Source organism: Podarcis erhardii, assembly GCF_964252035.2.
Source record: "Podarcis erhardii genome assembly, chromosome: 2".
NCBI classification, from domain to species: domain Eukaryota; kingdom Metazoa; phylum Chordata; class Lepidosauria; order Squamata; family Lacertidae; genus Podarcis; species Podarcis erhardii.
This window is the reverse complement of record NC_138498.1, coordinates 126,919,960-126,940,916: the sequence shown is the minus strand read 5'-3', so window position 1 is coordinate 126,940,916 and position 20,957 is coordinate 126,919,960. Positions and strand designations below refer to the sequence as shown.

Here is a 20,957-nt window from a genome sequence, read left to right as displayed (position 1 = left end):
ACTCTTTCCCCTGCCACCTCCCCAAGCACACCTCCTACCCCAGGAAGTGCGCAGAGGTGACAATTGCTGAGCTGATTGTTGGCCAAGGAGAGCCTAAGCCCATCACCAAACTTGCCAAGGGGCCAGACATGCAAAGGAAGTTCTGTTGTACTTTGGGTGGTGGGACTTCAGAGGGGTTTGCCTGTGCTCATCTTATACATGGGTCTTGCTCTTATGCTAATCTTGTACCAAGGATTTGTCTGGACCTGTTTGCCAAAGTTGAACTAGTGTAACCCCTGTCTACCCCTCCCCTTTTGTGACATGTCTGTTCCTCTTTGAACATGTTGCACAATAAACTTTGGTCTACAGCTATTTGCTCTGGTTGGTGGCTGGACTCCTCCCTTTATTCCGCCGAGCTGGGTGCCTGAGCAGCCTCACACCTAGATTTTTCTGCAAGGTCAACTGGGGGAACCACTTACAACCCCCTGTGACCCAAGTCGAGCCGGGAGCGAGTGCCGACTGCTTGGCTCTGGGGCCATGAAAACCCTGGAGCCGACGCAGGAGGAGGAGGAGGAGAAGGAGGAGGAGAGAGAAAGAGGAAGGAGAAAAAAGAGGGGAGCCCCAACCGAGGTTTTTCTAATTTTTTCCTTAAACTTTTTGATTTTTATTACAGATAGGTAGCCGTGTTGGTCTGCCATAGTCAAAACAAAACAAATTCCTTCCAGTAGCACCTTAAAGACCAACTAAGTCAGTTCTTGGTATGAGCTTTCGTGTGCATGCACACTTCCTCATACCAAGAACTGACTTAGTTGGTCTTTAAGGTGCTACTGGAAGGAATTTGTTTTGTTTTGATTTTTATTACTTAGTTTAATTCTATAAGATAATATTTCTAGTCGGTTTCTTCTCGTTTCAGGGATTTTCACGGTATTTCATTTGTTTTGTGTAATTTCTCAATTCCGTGACTGTCTTTTTTCTACTGAGGCCCAGAGGAAGGCCGCACAACAGAGGAGACCACAGAAGAGAAGATATTACTTCTTTTTAATAACGTTTTTTTCTCTGTTCAAAAAAAAAAAAAAAAAGTGTCCCCGGATTCTTTGAAAAAAATATGGTAACCTTGCGGCCTATTTAACCCCTTGCCCTCCTGCTTCACAACAGCTTTCACCTGTCCAGGTGCGGCTGCCTGGGAGGAAGGACAAGGCTGATGCACCTGGAGCTGCTGGGGTGGGAGAAGGGCTGGGAGCTTGAGAAAGACCCCTGGAAGATGCTGGGGTTGGAGGAAAGAATGAGGAGGGGGCTGGCTGTTCTGCCAGTGATGCAGCCATGGGGCGGTGGTGGTGGTGGGGTTGCTTATCCAGCTCAGCCCCCTTTTTGACTTCTCAATTTGACCATTGAAAGGAGGTTGAGTGCCACCTGTCAGGGGTTTATCGTGATATGGAAGGGGGGGGCATGTCTTCTTCACCTTCTTCTTCGCTACAATATATCAATTTATTTCCAATTGTCAATGTCAAAAGGGACTAAAATCTATAAAATTCATAGAAAATCAACATTTGCTCAATTTCTCTAGGACTCCATGACACCTCCCCTGTCGTCCATAATCCCTCAAGCAAGGTGTCAAGACCCTAATCCTGTCAAATCACTCTGCCAAGCCTTTCCTCCGGGCAATGCCAGTACATGGACCATTGTCTTCTCATCACCGGTACTCAGGATGTGCTTATCTGCGCATATCTCCAGCTCTGCATATTCCCCCCTCACTCCTCCATATGTTAATCCTGTGTAACCCAACCTCTTCTTAATGTATTCATGATGTAACTGGGATGTATTTTGCACTGTATTCTGGGACATGGTGGGAAGTTTTAAAAGTTCATGTCACCCCTTTCTCGCTGTTCAATCTCGCCTTGAACCTGTTGCGAAATAAACTTGGATCTTCTGCAGTTTGCTCCTGTCTCCGGCTGAGCTCATTTTCCTCCGCAGGGACCCGCGGACTTAGTCCGACGAGCTGGGTGGCAGAGCAGCCTTGCACCCAGATTTTACTGTAACAATCGGCTGCAGGGGGTTCGACTAGTGGCCCTCGGGGGGTCCCTTCCAGCTGAACCATTTTATGATTACGTGATTCTATATATGCATACCCTTTGGAGGACTAAACTCAAAGCATGCTCATCAGTGTTGCCTTGTCCTCCAGGAAAAAAGTGAGCCGTGGGGTGCCTTAGGGTGCTGTCCTGGGCCTGTTGTTGTTCAACGTCTTCATAAACGACTTGGAAGGAGGAACTGAGGGGGTGCTCATCCCATTTGCAGATAACACCACATTGGGAAGGGTAGCTAAAGCCACAGAAGACGGATTTGGGATTCAAGGTGACCTTAACAGAATGGAGAACTGGGCACAAACTAACGGAATGTATTTCAACAGGGACAAATGTCAGGTTCTGCGTGTTGGCAGGAAGAACCAGATGCACAAATATTGGATGGAGGACACCTGGCTCACTATCAGTACATGTGAGAAGGATCTAGAGGTCTTGGTGGGTCACAAGCTGGTCAGGAGTCCAGAGTGCCTATTTCTCTCCCTCTGAAAAATGCAAAGCAGCCCATTTCTGAGAGAGGAGGGAATTCCTGGAGAAGTGGGCGGAGGAATTCTTTTCCCCTCTTGTGCTTGGCAATTGTTCCTCCTTCACACACTGCAATGTGCTGCTCCCAGCAGAAGTTAGATGCATTTCTATGTGTTCCCATTGACTGAATGGGGGCTTAGCAAGCTTTAGTGAAGGTTTCCGCAAGTATTTGCCTCCAGTTGACCCTCATGGTTTCACAGATGAGCCGTTGACAATCTCTCTCTCCTTCCTTGGAGGAAGGTGACCCTTCGGTTTGGGCTGGGTGTTCCTCAATATGCAGATGATACCCAGCTCTACCTCTCTTTCAAATCAGAACCAGTGAAGGCGGTGAAGGTCCTGTGTGAGTGTCTGGAGGCGGTTGGAGGATGGATGGCGGCTAACAGATTGAGGTTGAATCCTGACAAGACAGAAGTACTGATTAGCTGCTCTCCCTGTGCAAAGGTCAGAGGGGGCAGGGTTTCTGTTGAGGCAGGTGATTAGCTGTGGGAGGAGCTTATCAGAGCTTGCAGGGCAGCGGCCGGCGCCGCTAGGCGCGCACAGTTTGATCCATCTTTTACATTTAGGGGAGCTAGTCTCAAACGTTTGTTGGGGGAGACCTAGGGGTTTTTTTTGGGGGGGGAGTTATTTGTCCTGTCTGCACGCTTCTTATGATGGAGGACCGCTGTAGCCACCCCCAACGACACGTTCTCAAGATGGAGAGTGAGGGAGCAGCTGCAGTCGCCTGCGGTTCCTGCGCAATGTTTGCCATCTTGCCAAAGGTTGCAGGCAGCTTTACCTGCAGCAATTGCATGTTGATTGCCCTCTTAAAAGACAAAGTCCAGCAACTGGAGGAACGTGTGGCTACGCTCCAAAGAATTAGAGAGCTGGAGCTCTTCTTGGAAGCAACAGAGCACACCGTCTCCACCAAGGAGGAGACAGGGGACTCCCCTGAGAAGGAGGGGTAGCAAACTAAATATGACATAATAGGCATCACTGAATGCCCGACCTGAAGAATTTGGAGCAAATGATTCAGCAGAGGAAACACAGCCCAGAATAACTAAGGAGATAGTACAAGAATACTTGGCTAGTTTAGATGTATTCAAGTCTCCAGGGCCAGATGAACTGCATCCAAGAGTATTAAAAGAACTGGCAGATGTGATCTCAGAACCACTGGCAGTCTTCTTTGAGAATTCCTGGAGAACAGGCGAAGTCCCGGCAGACTGGAGGAGGGCAAATGTTGTCCCTATTTTCAAAAAGGGGAAAAGAGAGGACCCAAATAATTACCGCCCAGTCAGTCTGACATCAATACCAGGGAAGATTCTGGAGCAGATCATTAAGCAAACAGTCTGTGAGCACCTAGAAAGGAATGCTGTGATCAGCAATAGTCAGCATGGATTTCTGAAAAATAAGTCATGTCAGACTAACCTGATCTCGTTTTTTGACAGAATTACAAGCCTGGTAGATGAAGGGAACGCAGTGGATGTAGCCTACCTTGATTTCAGCAAGGCATTTGACAAGGTGCCCCATGATATTCTCGTAAAGAAGCTGGTAAAATGCGGTCTTGACTATGCTACCACTCAGTGGATTTGTAACTGGCTGACTGACCGAACCCAAAGGGTGCTCATCAATGGTTCCTCTTCATCCTGGAGAAGAGTGACTAGTGGGGTGCCACAGGGTTCTGTCTTGGGCCCGGTCTTATTCAACATCTTTATCAACGACTTGGATGATGGACTCAAGGGCATCCTGATCAAATTTGCAGATGACACCAAACTGGGAGGGGTGGCTAACACCCCAGAGGACAGGATCACACTTCAAAACGACCTTGACAGATTAGAGAACTGGGCCCAAACAAACAAGATGAATTTTAACAGGGAGAAATGTAAAGTATTGCACTTGGGCAAAAAAAGTGAGAGGCACAAATACAAGATGGGTGACACCTGGCTTGAGAGCAGTACATGTGAAAAGGATCTAGGAATCTTGGTTGACCACAAGCTTGACATGAGCCAACAGTGTGATGCGGCAGCTAAAAAAGCCAATGCAATTCTGGGCTGCATCAATAGGAGTATAGCATCTAGATCAAGGGAAGTAATAGTGCCACTATATTCTGCTCTGGTCAGACCTCACCTGGAGTACTGTGTCCAGTTCTGGGCACCACAGTTCAAGAAGGACACTGACAAACTGGAACGTGTCCAGAGGAGGGCAACCAAAATGGTCAAAGGCCTGGAAACGATGCCTTATGAGGAACGGCTAAGGGAGCTGGGCATGTTTAGCCTGGAGAAGAGGAGGTTAAGGGGTGATATGATAGCCATGTTCAAATATATAAAAGGATGTCACATAGAGGAGGGAGAAAGGTTGTTTTCTGCTGCTCCAGAGAAGCGGACACGGAGCAATGGTTCCAAACTACAAGAAAAAAGATTCCACCTAAACATTAGGAAGAACTTCCTGACAGTAAGAGCTGTTTGACAGTGGAATTTGCTGCCAAGGATTGTGGTGGAGTCTCCTTCTTTGGAGGTCTTTAAGCAGAGGCTTGACAACCATATGTCAGGAGTGCTCTGATGGTGTTTCCTGCTTGGCAGGGGGTTGGACTCGATGGCCCTTGGGGTCTCTTCCAACTCTATGATTCTATGATTCTATGATTCTATGATTCTATGATTCTACTGTTTTGGGGGGACAGGAGGTGGGCAGGTGTGGAGGATTCCCTGGTCCTGAATCGGGTAACTGTGCCCCTGAAGGACCAGGTGTGCAGCCTGAGAGTCATTTTGGACTCACAGCTGTCCATGGAGGCACAGGTCAAATCTGTGTCCAGGGCAGCTGTTTACCAGCTCCATCTGGTATGCAGGCTGAGTCCCTCCCTGCCTGCAGACTGTCTCACCAGAGTGGTGCATGCCCTAGTTATCTCCTGCTTGGACTACTGCAATGTACTCTATGTGGGGCTACCTTTGAAGGTGACTCGGAAACTGCAATTAATCCAGAATGCGGCAGCTGGACTGGTGACTGGGAGCGGCCGCCGAGACCACATAACACCGGTCTTGAAAGACCTACATTGGCTCCCAGTACATTTCCGAGCACAATTCAAAGTGTTGGTGCTGACCTTTAATGCCCTAAACGGCCTCGGTCCTGTATACCTGAAGGAGCGTCTCTACCTCCATTGTTCTGCCCGGACGCTGAGGTCCAGCTCCGAGGGCCTTCTGGTGGTTCCCTTACTGCGAGAAGCCAAGTTACAGGGAACCAGGCAGAGGGCCTTCTTGGTGGTGGCACCCTCCCTTCAGATTTGAAGGAAATAAGCAGCTATCTTATATTTAAGCCCTGTTTAGGGAAGTTTTTAATATTTAGTGCTGTATTGTTTTTAATACTCCATTGGGAGCCGCCCAGAGTGGCTGGGGAAACTCAGCCAGATGGGCGGGTTATAAATAAATAAATAAATAAACAAATAATTATTCCAGCTCCAGAATTCTAAGATGCTGGGGCAAAGAATAATAGAAATGTAGACTTTGGAGATCCCTCCAAAGGTCATCTAGTCCCACGCCCCTGCGATGCAGAACTCCCAGCTGAAGCATCTTTCCCAGCTGACCACCGGCTTATTCTGGAAGCTTCTGAATGCCCCTTCCAGGGAGCGGGGAGTGGCAGGTGGGGGCAGAGACTCAGTGGTTCTGTTTGGGGTTCCTGCTTCCTTCTGAATCACATCTAGTCCAATGGCCTGTGTGATAGGAATTTTATGGCCTTAGATGTATGGTAATGTTCATAACCGCACATACATGGATCAGCACAGGGAGGCCAACCTGGAGCCATTTTGATTCCTAAACTGAGCAAATGTTTTCTCCGCAAGGTCAAAGTGGAAAAGCCTCCCCATTGTCTTTTCCTTCACAAATCCTGTCTTAAGGGAGTTTGAATAGGGTGTGAGCCTGTGACCTGGCCCAGGAACTAAGTATTTATCATTACAAAAGACTGGCCACCAGCTGCAGGTGCATCAGCCTTGTCCCTCTCCCAGGCAGCTGCACCTGGACAGGCGAAAGCTGTTGTGAAGCAGGAGGGCAAGGGGTTCAATAGGCCGCAAGGTTACACAAAACAAATGAAATACCGTGAAAATCCCTGAAACGAGAAATAATCGACTAGAAATATTACCTTATAGAATTAAACTAAATAATAAAAATCAAAAAGTTTAAGGAAAATGGTCTTAAGGGTGTTTGAATAGGGTGTGAGCCTGTGACCTGGCCCAGGAACTACCATATTTTTTGCTCTATAAGACTCACTTTTTCCCTCCTAAAAAGTAAGGGGAAATGTGTGTGCGTCATATGGAGCGAATGCAGGCTGCACAGCTATCCCAGAAGCCAGAACAGCAAGAGGGATCACTGCTTTTGTTGTTCTGGCTTCTAAGATTCAGAATTTTTTTTTTCTTGTTTTCCTCCTCCAAAAACTAGGTGCATCTTATGGTCTGGTGCGTCCTATAGAGCGAAAAATACGGTAAGTATTTATCACTACAAAGGAATGGCCGGGCTCCCCAGGCAATCCAATCAAATAACCTGCCAGACAGGAAATAAACAAGCATAAGAGAAAAACAATATTGAGATTTCTGTTTTAAGACCACCTTTTCTGTGATGTATCTGAGGGGTGGTCTTAGGTTACACGCCTTCTGTGATGTATGTGTAATGTTTCTGGGGGTGGTCTTGATCTACAGGATGGGAATTTCAAAAGTCCTTGCACAGCATTCTTGTGGGTCCTCCTCCTTTCCTGTTTCAACAGATTAATAAAGATCAGGCTTACTAGCTGCTTTGCTTCTCAATATTCTCTGGTTGGCCTCTGTTATTTTCTCCTACCTATATGGAACCTATGTAAGGACTCTATATGGGCTCTTGGATACCCCATAAGGGAAAAGGGCATATTTTTATTTACAACACCTGCAATGCTGGTTTTGTCACCAGATTACAGGCAGGGCAGAGGGCCTGATCCACCACATGGGCCCAGAAAACCCTCTTGATTCTCTCCCCGGCTGAGACTGAGCCCTGCCGGGAGCCTGCAGAGTGTGGTTGTTTATCTGCTCTGAAAGAGGGTCCACATTTGCATGCATGCCAGCAAATGCAAACAGAATGCAAACCTGTGTTATGGGCTGGCGAGTTCAGTGTCCCTGGCAGACCTTCGGATTCTCTGCTAACGCAAGTAAACAAAAAAAGATAAATCTGTCTCTGTGTGCAGGGAGTCTCAGCTTGCAAGCGCCGCCTGCCTTTCTGCCCTTGAGCCACTCTCCCCATTTTCTCAGCACAAAGATCCTAGGGCAATCATAAGCGTTGGAAGAGACTCCCTGCAATGCAGGGATCTCCGCTGATGTATTATTCTGGCATCTTTAGGCAAAGGAGATCCCTCTGTTCATCGTGAAAGCAGAAGGCGGGCGTCAGCGAGGGAGAAGGGGGGCGACGTCAGACCCCCACCCTGCCTTGGCCACCCATTGCAGGTCCCCAAGCTGCACCTTCGCCCCACCCCCATATCCTCCACCCCATGCCCGACTTGATCAGTGCCAATTCACAGAATCCTAGTTGGGAGGGCACCCCGGCGGTCATCTAGCCCAACCCCCTTCAAGGAATCCCAGCTAAGTCAGGGGTCATAGAATCATCCTAGAATCCTAGAGTTGGAAGAGACCCCAAGGGCCATCGAGTCCAGCCCCCTGCCAAGCAGGAAACACCATCGGAGCACTCCTGACATATAGGGACAGACTCACAAGCCCAGACATCCGAGCCCTCTTTCCTGTTGGGCTTCCTGGGGGCTTGCGCCAGGGCACTGGCTTCTCGGGGGCGCCCCAGCGAGCGGGAGAGATGCGCGGCTTTGCTGGCCGCCTCCCCTTTCCCTGCACCTGCCAGCCAGCCAGCCCCCCCCCCTCGCCCCCTTTCTTCCTCTGGCTAGGGAGCCTCCGCGCTGGGTTTGCAGCCCTGCTGGCAGGCTCCCCTTGCCCGTCCTCTTCAGCTACATCTGCCCCTACTCATGAGTAGCAGCAGCAGTTGCTGCTGCCCTGGTTTCTCTCTCTCCCTGGAATCGTGCCCTGTGTTGGATATTACGGGCAACTCTTTCCCGGGGAAGGGAAGCCTCCTCCCATCGCTGCTCTTCTTCTTCTTCTTCTTCTTCTTCTTCTTCTTCCTCTTCTTCTTCTTCTTCTTCTTCTTCTTCCTCTTCTTCTTCTTCCTCTTCTTCTTCTTCTTCTTCTTCTTCCTTCTTCTTCTTCTTCTTCTTCTTCTTCTTCTTCTTCTTCTTCTTCTTCTGGGGGGGGGGCTCCTTCTCTGCCCACCCACCAAGGTCCCTAGGGGTTGTAAAGCAAGCCAGACCATTTAGCACCGTCTCCATGCATTCCAGTAGCTGGCCATCACCCACTCCAAGCCCTGCGAAAAATATCATCACTATTATTATTATTATTATTATTATTATTATTATTATTATTACTACTACTACTACTACTGCCCTCCCCCCATAGATATCAGGGTGGCTCACAGCCTGAAACTACAGTACTAAGCACATGCTAGAAACTAGAACAAAGGCAAACCAAACCAAGCCAGTAACCCTCCTTCTCCCTTATTTGTGAAACAAGCTTGTTAATAATAATAATAATAATAATAATAATAATAATAATAATAATAATTTATTATTTATACCCCTCCCATCTGCCTGGGCTTCACCAGCCACTCTGGGCGGCTTCAAACAAAGTATTAAAATACAATGGTCTGTTAAACATTAAAAGTTTCCCTATACAGAGCTGCCTTCAGATGTCTTCTAATTGTCAGATAGTTGTTTATTTCCTTCACATCTGGTGGGAGGGCGTTCCCCAGGGCGGGCGCCACCACCGAGAAGGCCCTGTGCCTGGTTCCCTGTACCCTCACTTCTCGCAGGGAGGGAACCGCCAGAAGGACCTCGGATCTGGACCTCAGTGTCCGGGTGTTAATTGCCTGTCCAATTAAAAAAGAAAGGCACTGAAGGTTTCTGAGATCAATGCACGCTAAAAAGCATTGCAGGGGGTTGGGCTAGATGACCCGCAGGGCCCTTCCAATTCTACATTTCTCTGAAAAACACGCACACGCACAACCCAACTGTGGTGTCCCTCTGCAGTCCTCGCCCCAGAAAGTGTGCCTTCTCTTGCTACCTGTGGTTTCTGGTCTCTCGTCAGGCCCCTCCCCCCCCCCCAATCTATTCATATTCCTTTTCCCCTAACCTCCAATATTACATTTTCCTCTGGTTAAGACTTAAAACAGAAAGCCCTAATCCCCAGCTGTGTTTCTTGCTGCAGTCCTACTGTCTACTCAGAAGTAAGGTCCTATTAGATTCAGCAGGGCTTACTCTCAGGTAAGGGCAGTTAGGGCTGCAGCCTTTGTGAACCCGGTTTTGGGTCCTTTTTAGGTTCAGGATGTCACTGCTTTACACCCCCACCCACCCCACCCCCCACAATATTTGAAAATGTCAGCTTTGTACTTAAACACAAATTGGCCGGGAACCTCATTTTCTGTGTCTTTATTAATTTATTTAAAGAACAACGATACAATATGATAATCTTAATTGTCATTGTCCCATACAGAACAACGAAATTGGAAAAAAAATCTACACCAGAGATTCAAAAACCAACAAGCCTGCTATCCCAGCCTGGTGATTGCTTGAACTTTTGGATATGTGGTGATTTGAATCATGAGGATGAATTAGAAGAACTGCTGAGTCTTGAATGAGTCTTTCTTTGGAATCGAGGACCTAATTAGATTTTCATTTTATTTTGTTCTAAGGGCTTGTTAGAGATAATGTGTAAGGCGTGGTGTCAGCTACCCCAAAAAAGTCGCCAACTCTGGGAAAGGGGGGGTGGGGCACCGGAGGGGATCTCTACACCACAGCGCCGGATATGTTTTAAACATAATCATCTGCTCAAATTCTTGGTACAGATACATTATTTCTTTTAATAAATGGGAAGTTTTTATTGCATATATATCAAAGCAATGTATACAAGTTAACACATTGGCAGGATTTTAAGAAACATTTGCAATATGATTATAAAGGATAGAATTGGAAACAATAAGATGAATAATATGTATATCCATTCACTACAGCCCGGCGTGGCCCACGTGGCAGACGTATGAGGCCCTGTGGTCCTCAGTCGGGACGGGCAGCAGGCGGGCGAAGCTGGTGGTGCCGTCGTCAACAGGTTTACCACACCTATTTGAACATGGCTATCATATCACCCCTTAGCCTCCTCTTCTCCAGGCTAAACATGCCCAGCTCCCTTAGCCGTTCTTCATAAGGCATCGTTTCCAGGCCTTTGACCATTTTGGTTGCCCTCCTCTGGACACGTTCCAGTTTGTCAGTGTCCTTCTTGAACTGTGGTGCCCAGAACTGGACACAGTACTCCAGGTGAGGTCTGACCAGAGCAGAATACAGTGGCACTATTACTTCCCTTGATCTAGATGCAATACTCCTATTGATGCAGCCCAGAATTGCATTGGCTTTTTTAGCTGCCGCGTCACACTGTTGGCTCATGTCAAGTTTGTGGTCAACCAAGACTCCTAGATCCTTTTCACATGTACTGCTCTCAAGCCAGGTGTCACCCATCTTGTATTTGTGCCTCTCATATTTTTTGCCCAAGTGCAATTTGAAGGGGGTTTATTTTCTTGACCCAAAGCCCCCTCCCCCAAAAGGAAGGCAGCATCTGGATCCCAAGGAAGAACAGCTGCAGTCCTCCTGTAGCCTGGAAAGAAGGAGGGCTGAGGGGGCCCCCTGGGTGGGGGCGGACTGAGAGGGGGGAGCGGAGGGAGACCCCCAAGAAGGAGAGCTGAGGGGACCCCCTGGGTGTGGGGGGCGGACTGAGAGGGGGGCGGAGGGGGACCCCCAAGAAGGAGGGCTGAGGGGACGCCCTGGGTGTGGGGGGCGGACTGAGATGGGGGGGCGGAGGGAGACACCCAAGAAGGAGGGCTGAGGGGGCCCTCTGGGTGTGGGGGGCGGACTGAGGCGGGGAGCGGGGGAGACCCCAAGAAGGAGGGCTGAGGGGACCCCCTGGGTATGGGGGGTGGACTGAGAGGGGGGAGTGGAGGGAGACCCCCAAGAAGGAGGGCTGAGGGGGCCCCCTGGGTATGGGGGGCGGACTGAGAGGGGGGAGTGGAGGGAGACCCCCAAGAAGGAGGGCTGAGGGGGCCCCCTGGGTGTGGGGGGCGGACTGAGAGGGGGGAGTGGAGGGAGACCCCCAAGAAGGAGGGCTGAGGGGGCCCCCTGGGTGTGGGGGGCGGACTGAGAGGGGGGAGTGGAGGGAGACCCCCAAGAAGGAGGGCTGAGGGGACCCCCTGGGTGTGGGGGGCGGACTGGGAGGGGGGAGGGAAGGGAGACCCCCAAGAAGGAGGGCTGAGGGGACCCCCTGGGTGTGGGGGGCGGACTGGGAGGGGGGAGTGGAGGGAGACCCCCAAGAAGGAGGGCTGAGGGGACCCCCTGGGTGTGGGGGGCGGACTGGGAGGGGGGAGCGGAGGGAGACCCCCAAGAAGGAGGGCTGAGGGGACCCCCTGGGTGTGGGGGGTGGACTGAGGGGGGAAGTGGGGGAGACCCCCAAGAAGGAGGGCTGAGGGGACCCCCTGGGTGTGGGGGGCGGACTGAGGGGGGGAGCGGAGGGAGACCCCCAAGAAGGAGGGCTGAGGGGGCCCCCTGGGTGTGGGGGGCGGACTGAGGGGGGAAAGGGCCCCCCAAGCCTGACTCCGCCAGAGCCTGGAAGAAGCCCAGCTGGGCCTGCCAGCCTCCACGTCCCAGGGAAGGAGGCGTCTCCCCGATTCAGTGGGGCTGCCCCAGGGAAGAGGGGGAGCTGGAGGGCAGACTTGGAAGGGTCTCCCTTGGGGGGATCTGGGACTCCTCTTCCTCCCTGGCGCCTGCTCTCGAGGAGACTCCTGGGGAAGCCCCGTCTCCCTGGCGCCGAGTCGGGCTCCCAGGGGGGCTCCGGGGGGCAGAGGGGGGGCTGGGCTGGGGGGGCCCTGGGCTCGGCAAGGGTTAAGAGGAGCAGAGCTGGAGTCCTAGAGAGGACGGGAAGGGGAGGGGGAGGGGGAAGGTCCTCCATGGGTAAATTCCCCCTCCCCCTCCCTCCCTGCTTTCTTCTCTCTCCTGGACTCCGGTGAGTCTCCTCTCTCCTCCCCCTGAGGGTGCCATGGGGAGAAGGGGGTCCCAGGGGGGCAGGGAGGGGCCTGGGGGTCCCTGCTCAGATCATGCACAGTGGGGGGAGACCCCCAAGTCAGGGAGCAGGGGGTCCTCCTTTGTCCTCTCTGCCAAGCCAGGGAGGGGGCGAGTTTGCAGGAAATATGCAGCTCTGCTCTTCCTTGGGATCCAGATGCTGCCTTCCTTTTGGGGAGGGGGCTTGGGGTCAAGGAAATAAACCCCCTTCAGAGGGAGGGAAAAGTCACCTTTGTGAGCAGAGGCTGCAGCCAGAGGGGAACATTCCCACGTGGGGGGAGCACAGGGAGAGGAAAAGCCCGTCAGCATCTGCAGCAGCAAACAGGACCTCTTCCTGTGTCCCAGATGCAACAACACATGTCTCTCCCCTGTCGCTCTCCACACCCAGGGCTGGTGCTGTTACCCTCCAACAACCGGACCTCACTCCCAAAGACACACTCTTCCGTGGTCTCCTAAGACACATGGATGCCAACCAACCAACATTCCCTCCCCTCCCCCTCCTGGTGCCCCTTGAAGTTGGCTTGAGGGCAGGGGGAGGGGCCACCCCACCAGATGAAGGGAGAGGAGGTCCTTCCATCTGGAAAATGGGAATGCTTGCAAAGATTTACTTGAAGATGAGTGCTGCGTAGATAATAAAATTATTGTTTTATGGAATTGCCCCACTTACACATCATTAAAATACACAACAAAATTGTTACAGAAAAGAAGAGAGCAATGTGTAGAAAAATATCATCTTTCTTCTCCCTTTTCCCCTTAGGGTCCAGTGGGCTTTGAAGACGTAGCTCTTCCTTTCACAGAGGAGGACTGGGCTTTGCTGGATCCTGACCAGAGAGCTCTGCAGAAGGAAGTCAAGGAGGAGAATCCTGGGATCGTGGCCTCTCTGGTAAGGCTCCCTGCTGGATCATGAGATCAGTTTTGAAATTCCATACAGATCTCTGAAGGACAAACCTCCTCTATTTTGAGGGAGCCCCATAGCGCCACCTGCAGCATCTGAGATGTTAACCCACCCACAACTCTCCATAGGAGATGCATCTCCTGTTCTGTCTGGGAATATTCTTCCACCAGTCCTGCCTTTTCAAACCAGGATGAGGCTGCTCTGCGCTGCCCAGGCCTTCTTTCATGTAGGCTTCAGAGATCTCAGGGGCGTGGAGGTACATCCTGTCTAATTTTCTGTTTCCCTTTCTGCATCTGTCTGTTTTTGGTTGAGCAAAGAAATGACTGAGCTTGGAGATGGAGCGGATTCCACGACTGAGCCAAATTAAATCTATCCCTGGAAAGAGCCAGGCTTTTTGAATCTCCGGTTCCCATAAATAAGTTAGATAATATCAGCCAGAAAAGGCAGTAATTCATTTCCCTTCTTCCTCTTTCACAAGCATTCATTTGCATTGTTCATTCATTTCAGCCTCGATTTCTTCCTCAGGGCATTATTATTATTATTATTATTAATGATAATAATACTGCCATATAACAGTAGATTGTAGGTTGTAGGTGGTGAATTGGAAAGGAAGAAGGAAGGAGACAACAAGAAAAATCCACATAATGGAGAAACCATATAAATATTCAGAGTGTGGAGAGAACTTTAGTCGGAGCTCCCAGTCCACTTCCCATCAAGGAAAGCTCTTTGTTCACAAGGAGAGCCTCACTTCACATGAAAGAACTAAAGGTGGGAATAAATAAGTGCTTGAAATGTTGGGAAAGCTTCCTTCGCAGCTCCACCCACTATTCCCATAGGATACTTCATACAGAAGAGTGTTTGGAAAAAGCTTCATGCAGGTCAGAAACCAGATCAGTGCTTGGAATGTAGAAAGAGCTTCATTCAGGTGGTGAATCTAATTTTCCATGAAATATTTCCTACAGGGGACTGTTTAGAATGTGGAAAAAGCTTCACCTAGGAAACCAATCTCAATTTCCATTAAATAAAACACAGCAGGGATAATCAGAGAATTTTATAAAATGGTATAAGGCATATGGTATAACTGGTATTAGGAAACTTCATGAGAAATTAAGGGGAAAGATAGCGTTGACCCGGAGTAGTTACAAAATTTATGGTCTCTCCCCGAGTGCCAGGGACCCTCCTCCAAAGAGAGCTTTTTTTTGTCAGAATAATTTCATTTCCCCCAGTTTTTGGCAATTAATGTTCTTGCTGCCACTGTGGCGTAAAGAAATATTTTCTTTTTTTGTTTTGGTATACCTACATCCAATATTCCAAATAAAAAGGCTTCTGTTTGGGGGGCAAAATTTTGTTCAAATGTTTTCTTTAGTTCTTCATACACTGTATCCCAGAAGCCCTTGATTTTATCACATAGCCACCACATATGCAGAAGTGTCCCCTCTACTTGGTTACACCTCCAACATAATTTTGATTTTCTTTTATACATTTTACATATCTTGGTTGGTGTTAAATACCATCTATAAAACATTTTATCAAATTTTCTTTTATTGCCTCACAAGCCATAAAATTTCAACTCTCCTTCCATAATTTTTCCCATGATGTTAATTGAATAGGTTTCCCTAAATCCATAGACAATTTGATCATTACCGCCTTTACCTGTTCATCCATATTCTTCCACTCCAATAAGATTCCATACATTTTAGAAATTATGTTTATTTTGTTTTGTAATAATTATTTATCCAATGCTGAAATCCAATGCCCTTTTTCTTGTCAGCTTTGAAGACCTCATTTATTTGGTGATACTGGATCCACCCTGTTAGGTGGTGTTTTATTTCCTCCCGCAGTTTGGCCAAACTCATGCTGGTAGCTTCGAGAACACTACCCAGCCATCTCGTCCTCTGTTGTCTCCTCCTTGTGCCCTCCATCTTTCCCAACATCAGGGTCTTTTCCAGGGAGTCTTCTCTTCTCATGAGGTGGCCAAAGTCTTGGAGCCTCAGCTTCAGGATCTGTCCTTCCAGTGAGCACTCAGGGCTGATTTCCTTCAGAATGGAGAGGTTGGATCTTCTTGCAGTCCATGGGACTCTCAAGAGTCTCCTCCAGACCAGAATTCAAAAGCATCAATTCTTCGGTGATCAGCTTACTTTACTTTTTAAGATGCTGTCTAGGTTTGCCATCGCCTTTCTCCCAAGGAGCAGGCGTCTTTTAATTTTGTGGCTGCTGTCACCATCTGCAGTGATCCTGGAGCCCAAGAAAGTAAAATCTCTCACTGCCTCCATTTCTTCCCCTTCTGTTTGCCAGGAGGTGATGGGACCAGTGGCCATGATCTTCGTTTTTTTGATGCTGAGCTTCAGACCATATTTTGTGCTCTCCTCTTTCACCCTCATTAAAAGGTTCTTTAATTCCTCCTCACTTTCTGCCATCAAGGTTGTGTCATCTGCATATCTGAGGTTGTTGATATTTATTCCGGCAATCTTAATTCCGGCTAGGGATTCATCCAGCCCAGCTTTTCGCATGATGAATTCTGCTTATAAGTTAAATAAGCAGGGAGACAATATACAGCCTTGCCGTACTCCTTTCCCAATTCTGTAGCTTCTTGTCCCACATAGAGATTTCTCAGGAGACAGATGAGGTGATCAGGCACTCCCATTTCTTTAAGAACTTGCCATAGTTTGCCGTGGTCGACACAGTCAAAGGCTTTTGCATAGTCAATGAAGCAGAAGCAGATGTCTTTCTGGAACTCTCTAGCTTTCTCCATAATCCAGCGCATGTTTACAATTTGGTCTCTGGTTCCTCTGCCCCTTCGAAATCCAGCTTGCACTTCTGGGAGTTCTCGGTCCACATGCTGCTTAAGTCTGCCTTTTAGCATTTTAAGCATAACCTTGCTAGCGTGTGAAATGAGTGCAATTGTGCGGTAGTTGGAGCATTCTTTGGCACTGCCCTTCTTTGGGATTGGGATGTAGACTGATCTCCAATCCTCTGGCCACTGCTGAGTTTTCCAAACTTGCTGGCATATTGAGTGTAGCACCTTAACAGCATCATCTTTTAAAATTTTAAATAGTTCAGCTGGAATACCATCACTTCCACTGGCCTTGTTATTAGCAATGCTTTCTAAGGCCCTTTTGACTTCACTCTCCATGATGTCTGCCTCAAGGTCAGCAACCACACTACGGGGGGGGGGGGATCTACTTGTCCTTGTCCTCCGCTCTTCCTCAGTAGCATGTTAGACGCCTTACGACCTGAGATGCTCGTCTTCCAGTGTCATAACTTTTATTTGCCTGTTGTCTTTGTCCATGGAGTTTTCTTGGCAGGGATACTGGAGTGGCTTGCCGGTTTCTGCTCCAGGTGGATCACGTTTAGTCAAAACTCTCCATTATATCCTGTCCGTCTTGGGTGGCCCTGCACAGCTTAGCTCATAGCGTCTCTGAGTTATTCAAGCCCCTTCGTCACAACAAGGCAGTGAAAGTGGCCCAATTCAATTCCATATTTTTCTTTCCCCCAGTTATTGCTTCCTGAGGTGAAATCCACCAGGGGGTTTTAGGTTCTAAGACCACTTTATGATTTTCCTATACTCTATATATCAATTTTCTTATTATATGATTCAAAATTGATTTCTTTCCATGTTTTAATATAATTGTCTTTAAATAGATTGGTGTTTTCATTTGTCAGCCAGATTCCCAAATACCTTAGTTTTATTTACTGTTTCCAATCCTGATATTTTCTTTAGTTCTTCTTTTTCCTGTGTTGACATATTTTTTGCTAGCATACTAGTCTTATTTTTATTTAATTTAAATCCTGCCACTTCCAAATTTAAGGATTTTCCCTATTATTTCTGGTATGCTTTCCTCCAGATTTTCAGTAGTTAGAATTAAATTGTCTGCAAAGCCTTCATCTTGTGCGACTTCTTCCCCATTGTTAGACCTTTTATCTTGGTCACTCCTTGTTGTCATTGCTAAGAATTCTAGTACCGTAATAAAAAGTGGAGGCGAAAGGGGGCAGCCTTGCCTGGTCCCCTTAACTTACTTTAAATTCTTCTCTTATTTCACTATTTAGTATCAATTTGGCTCTCTGATTTCAAATATTGCCTCAACACCCCTAATAATATTTTCTCCAAGTCCTGCTTTTTCTGTATTTTTTTTTCATGAATGTAATGGTTCTAGGGGTTGCTCGTGCGTAAGCCGGTGCTTATCTCCCCGGCGGGTGCAAACACCTGGCTGGGTTGCCTAAGTGAACCTTTTCTGTCCGGACAGCCACTTACCCGTGGCTGACTCAATCGCTGGCGGAATCCGTCAGTGGGTGTTTCTTAAACTTCTTCCAGCAAAGAAGCTCTTTGACGCCTAGTCTCCTCCTACTCTCTCTGCGCGGAAGCCTTCTGCGCAAGGAGGGCGTGGGCAACGGAGGACCCCTACTCTCCCTGCTGGTCCCAGGCAAGGAGCCATGGGACCGCCTCGCCGCTTCCCCCATCTGCCCCCGTTCTCCACTGGTGCTACGCTGATTCTCTTCCCCAGAAGATGGCTGCTTCTCCCGATCCCTGGACGCTCTCTGGAATCCCTCTGGCTTTTGCTCTCTCCCTCCAGCACTGATGCAGTTCCTGACAATGAAGCTCCAAGAGATGTTGTCGAAGACCTTCTCCATGTCTATCAGCATCAAAATGGCTTTTTTATCTGATCTTGCTTCTAAATATTCTAAAATATCAATTATGTTTCTCATTTTATTGTTCATGTATCTGCCTGGTAAGAAGCCAGCTGATCTCTGTGTATTACTTCATTCAATACTTTTTTTTAATCTGTTGGCTAGGATGTTAGCAAATATTTTATAACCATTATTGAACAATGATATAGGTCTATAATTTTTGATTAGTGTTGGATCTGCTCCTTGTTTGGGTATCAGTGTGATAAATGCTTCTTCCCATGATTTTGGTATTCTTCCTTCTTTTAAAATTCCGTTCAGTACCGTTTCATTGGTTCTGATAATATATCTTCTAACTTCTTATAAAATGCCGCCGATAATCCATCCTTACCTGGGGACTTTCCTATCTTTGCTTTTAAGATTTCTGCACCTCCATCATCGCTGTTGGTAAATTTAGTTGTTCTATTTTCCAATCTGCTATTGTTGGGAGTCTATTTTGTGCTATGTATCTTTCCATTTCCTCTTGGTCTTCTTCTTTTGCATGGTAAAACTTCCTATAGTATTTTTTTTAAAAAAAATATTTTTTATTAATTTTCAATACAATCATACAATATTATCCAAATTTTAGCAAATTTTAACAAAATTCAAATTTTTGGTCTTCCTTCGCTTTCTGATAATCATCCATTTTTAACGTTCAGTACACATTCCTTTCATTGTATTGTCATTTATCTTCCCTCCTTTTTCTATTTCCTTTAAACAATACCTCTTAGAGTTTTACAGTGCTTCTTGAAACCCCACTAGCGTTGTTTGCACCTCACATATATTTTTCAGATATTCTACAAATTTCCCCCCATCTTCGATGAGCTATTGGTTTCTGTAATGGGATAAGGGGTTGCTTGTGCGTAAGCGCAGAGCAGCTCCAAGCTGAGTAGTTGGCTTAAAACTTTCCCCAACCGGACAGCCCTTACTTCGTGGTTGTCTTAATCACTGGCAGAATCCGTCAGTGGGCGTTTCCTGAATTTCTTCCAACATAAGAGCTCCTTGACAGTGAGTCTCCGCCTAGATTCCCTGCGCAACAGCTTTCTGCGCAGAGTGGGCGTCCAATGGGAGGTCCCTGAGTTCTCTCCGCTGGTCTCGCTGGAAGCGTCCCTGAGCCTTCCCTCCGACGCCCCCTCCTCCTCCTCTCCTTCCTCAGCGGAAGTTCTCCCTCTCTCCCTGCTGGTTCCCTCTCCTGCATCTGGAAGCCTTGCCACACCCTGGGCTCCAATGGCAGTTCCCTGACAGTTTCGGATATATCTTATTTTCCCGGTCAGTTTATCAAGTTCCGAATAGTCCGTTAGTTTCATTCTCCATTCTTGGATTGTCGGTACTTCCTCTTGTTTCCATTTTTGGGCCATTAAAATTCTTGCTGCTGTAATTGCGTACTGGAAAAGTTTTAAGTCTTTTCTTCTTATTTCTTTCCTGTAATCCCTAAAAGAAAAAACTTCTGGTTTCTTAACAAATGTATATCTTAACATCTTTTTCAGTTCGTTATATATTTCCTCCCAGAAGCTCTTTACTTTTTTACATTCCCACCACATGTGGTAGAATGTACCCTCCTTTTCTTTACATTTCCAGCACTTATTACATGTTTTATACATTTTTGCCAATTTTACTGGTGTGATATACCATCTATAAAACATTTTCATTACATTCTCCTTCAACCCCACACATGCAGTAATTTTAGAGTTTCTTTCTAAAGATTTTTTATGCCTCCTTGCTACATGTGTTTCTTGTAAACAAATAATGTCCAAATTTTTCTTCTTTAGAAATTGTTCAATATTATTTCGTTTTCTTTTATCATTCATCCATTTGTATTCCAGTTCCATAACTTCATTTTTTTTTAAAAAATAATTTTTATTAAGGTTTTCCAAATTAAAACAAATTAAATCCAATTTATAAACTTTTTCCAATAACTAGGACTTCCCCTCCCCACCCCCTCATGTATTCCAAATCTTCCAAATAAACAATTAGGTTCAACAAATTCTTATCCCCAAATTGCAATCATCCTCCATTACCAGTTTAGCGTAATTCCATCCCCCTAAGATCGATCTATTCCCTTCCACGAGTTTCCCCTTTCAAACATAATACAAAAAAACAAAACAAAACATAAAATTAAATAATAATTTTACAACCTTTGGATTCCAACTTTCCCTCCCCTTTTTCCCTGTTACGTTCCTCCTAGCCCTCCATCTCTAATATCTTCCTGGAGTTCCCACATTGCGTTAAACCCACATCCTCTGATTCTTTGCCAGTCTTATTAATTGCGAATGTCCAATCATTAAATTACGAATGTCCAATCCTAAAAGAAGTCTAACGAGAAGAGGGTCCAATTCTTCTATCCAGATTTTATATCCAGGAGTAAAAACTCCAATTTTAAATCCTAAGCTTGTCAAATCTGGATATCCCAAATATCCCCTTTCCATTTCTGTCCAGTTCTTGTTATTTCCTTGTTCTTGTCGGCCATTCTCCTCCTTTTTGTTTCCCTGTTCTCCCACAGAAATGTTCTTTCTCCAAAAGTTTCTAATATCCCTGCAGAGGCTTGTTGTTCAGGAACAAAACATTACATCATGATCCTTTCATTTTCCAACAGATAGTTCCATTGTTTCCTGTAGTGTGTAGACCTCTGTAGACAAAATAGTGTTCCATTTCTGCAGTTTCCAGGAGATTAAAAGTTCTATTCAGCTGCA

At 47.2% G+C, this 20,957-nt stretch overlaps 1 protein-coding gene across 2 annotated transcripts in view; it reads left to right on the top strand.

The window, feature by feature from the left end:
- Positions 1-20,957, top strand: part of LOC309334648 (uncharacterized protein) — a 193,453-nt gene that overhangs the window by 47,338 nt on the left and 125,158 nt on the right. The window contains exon 2 of one of the 2 annotated variants that reach the window (XM_081849116.1): positions 13,468-13,593. The exons of the other annotated variant lie outside the window; for it this stretch is intronic. The gene's annotated coding sequence lies outside the window, so the exon portion shown is untranslated. The remainder of the gene's footprint in view (positions 1-13,467; positions 13,594-20,957) is intronic. 2 annotated transcript variants of the gene reach the window in all.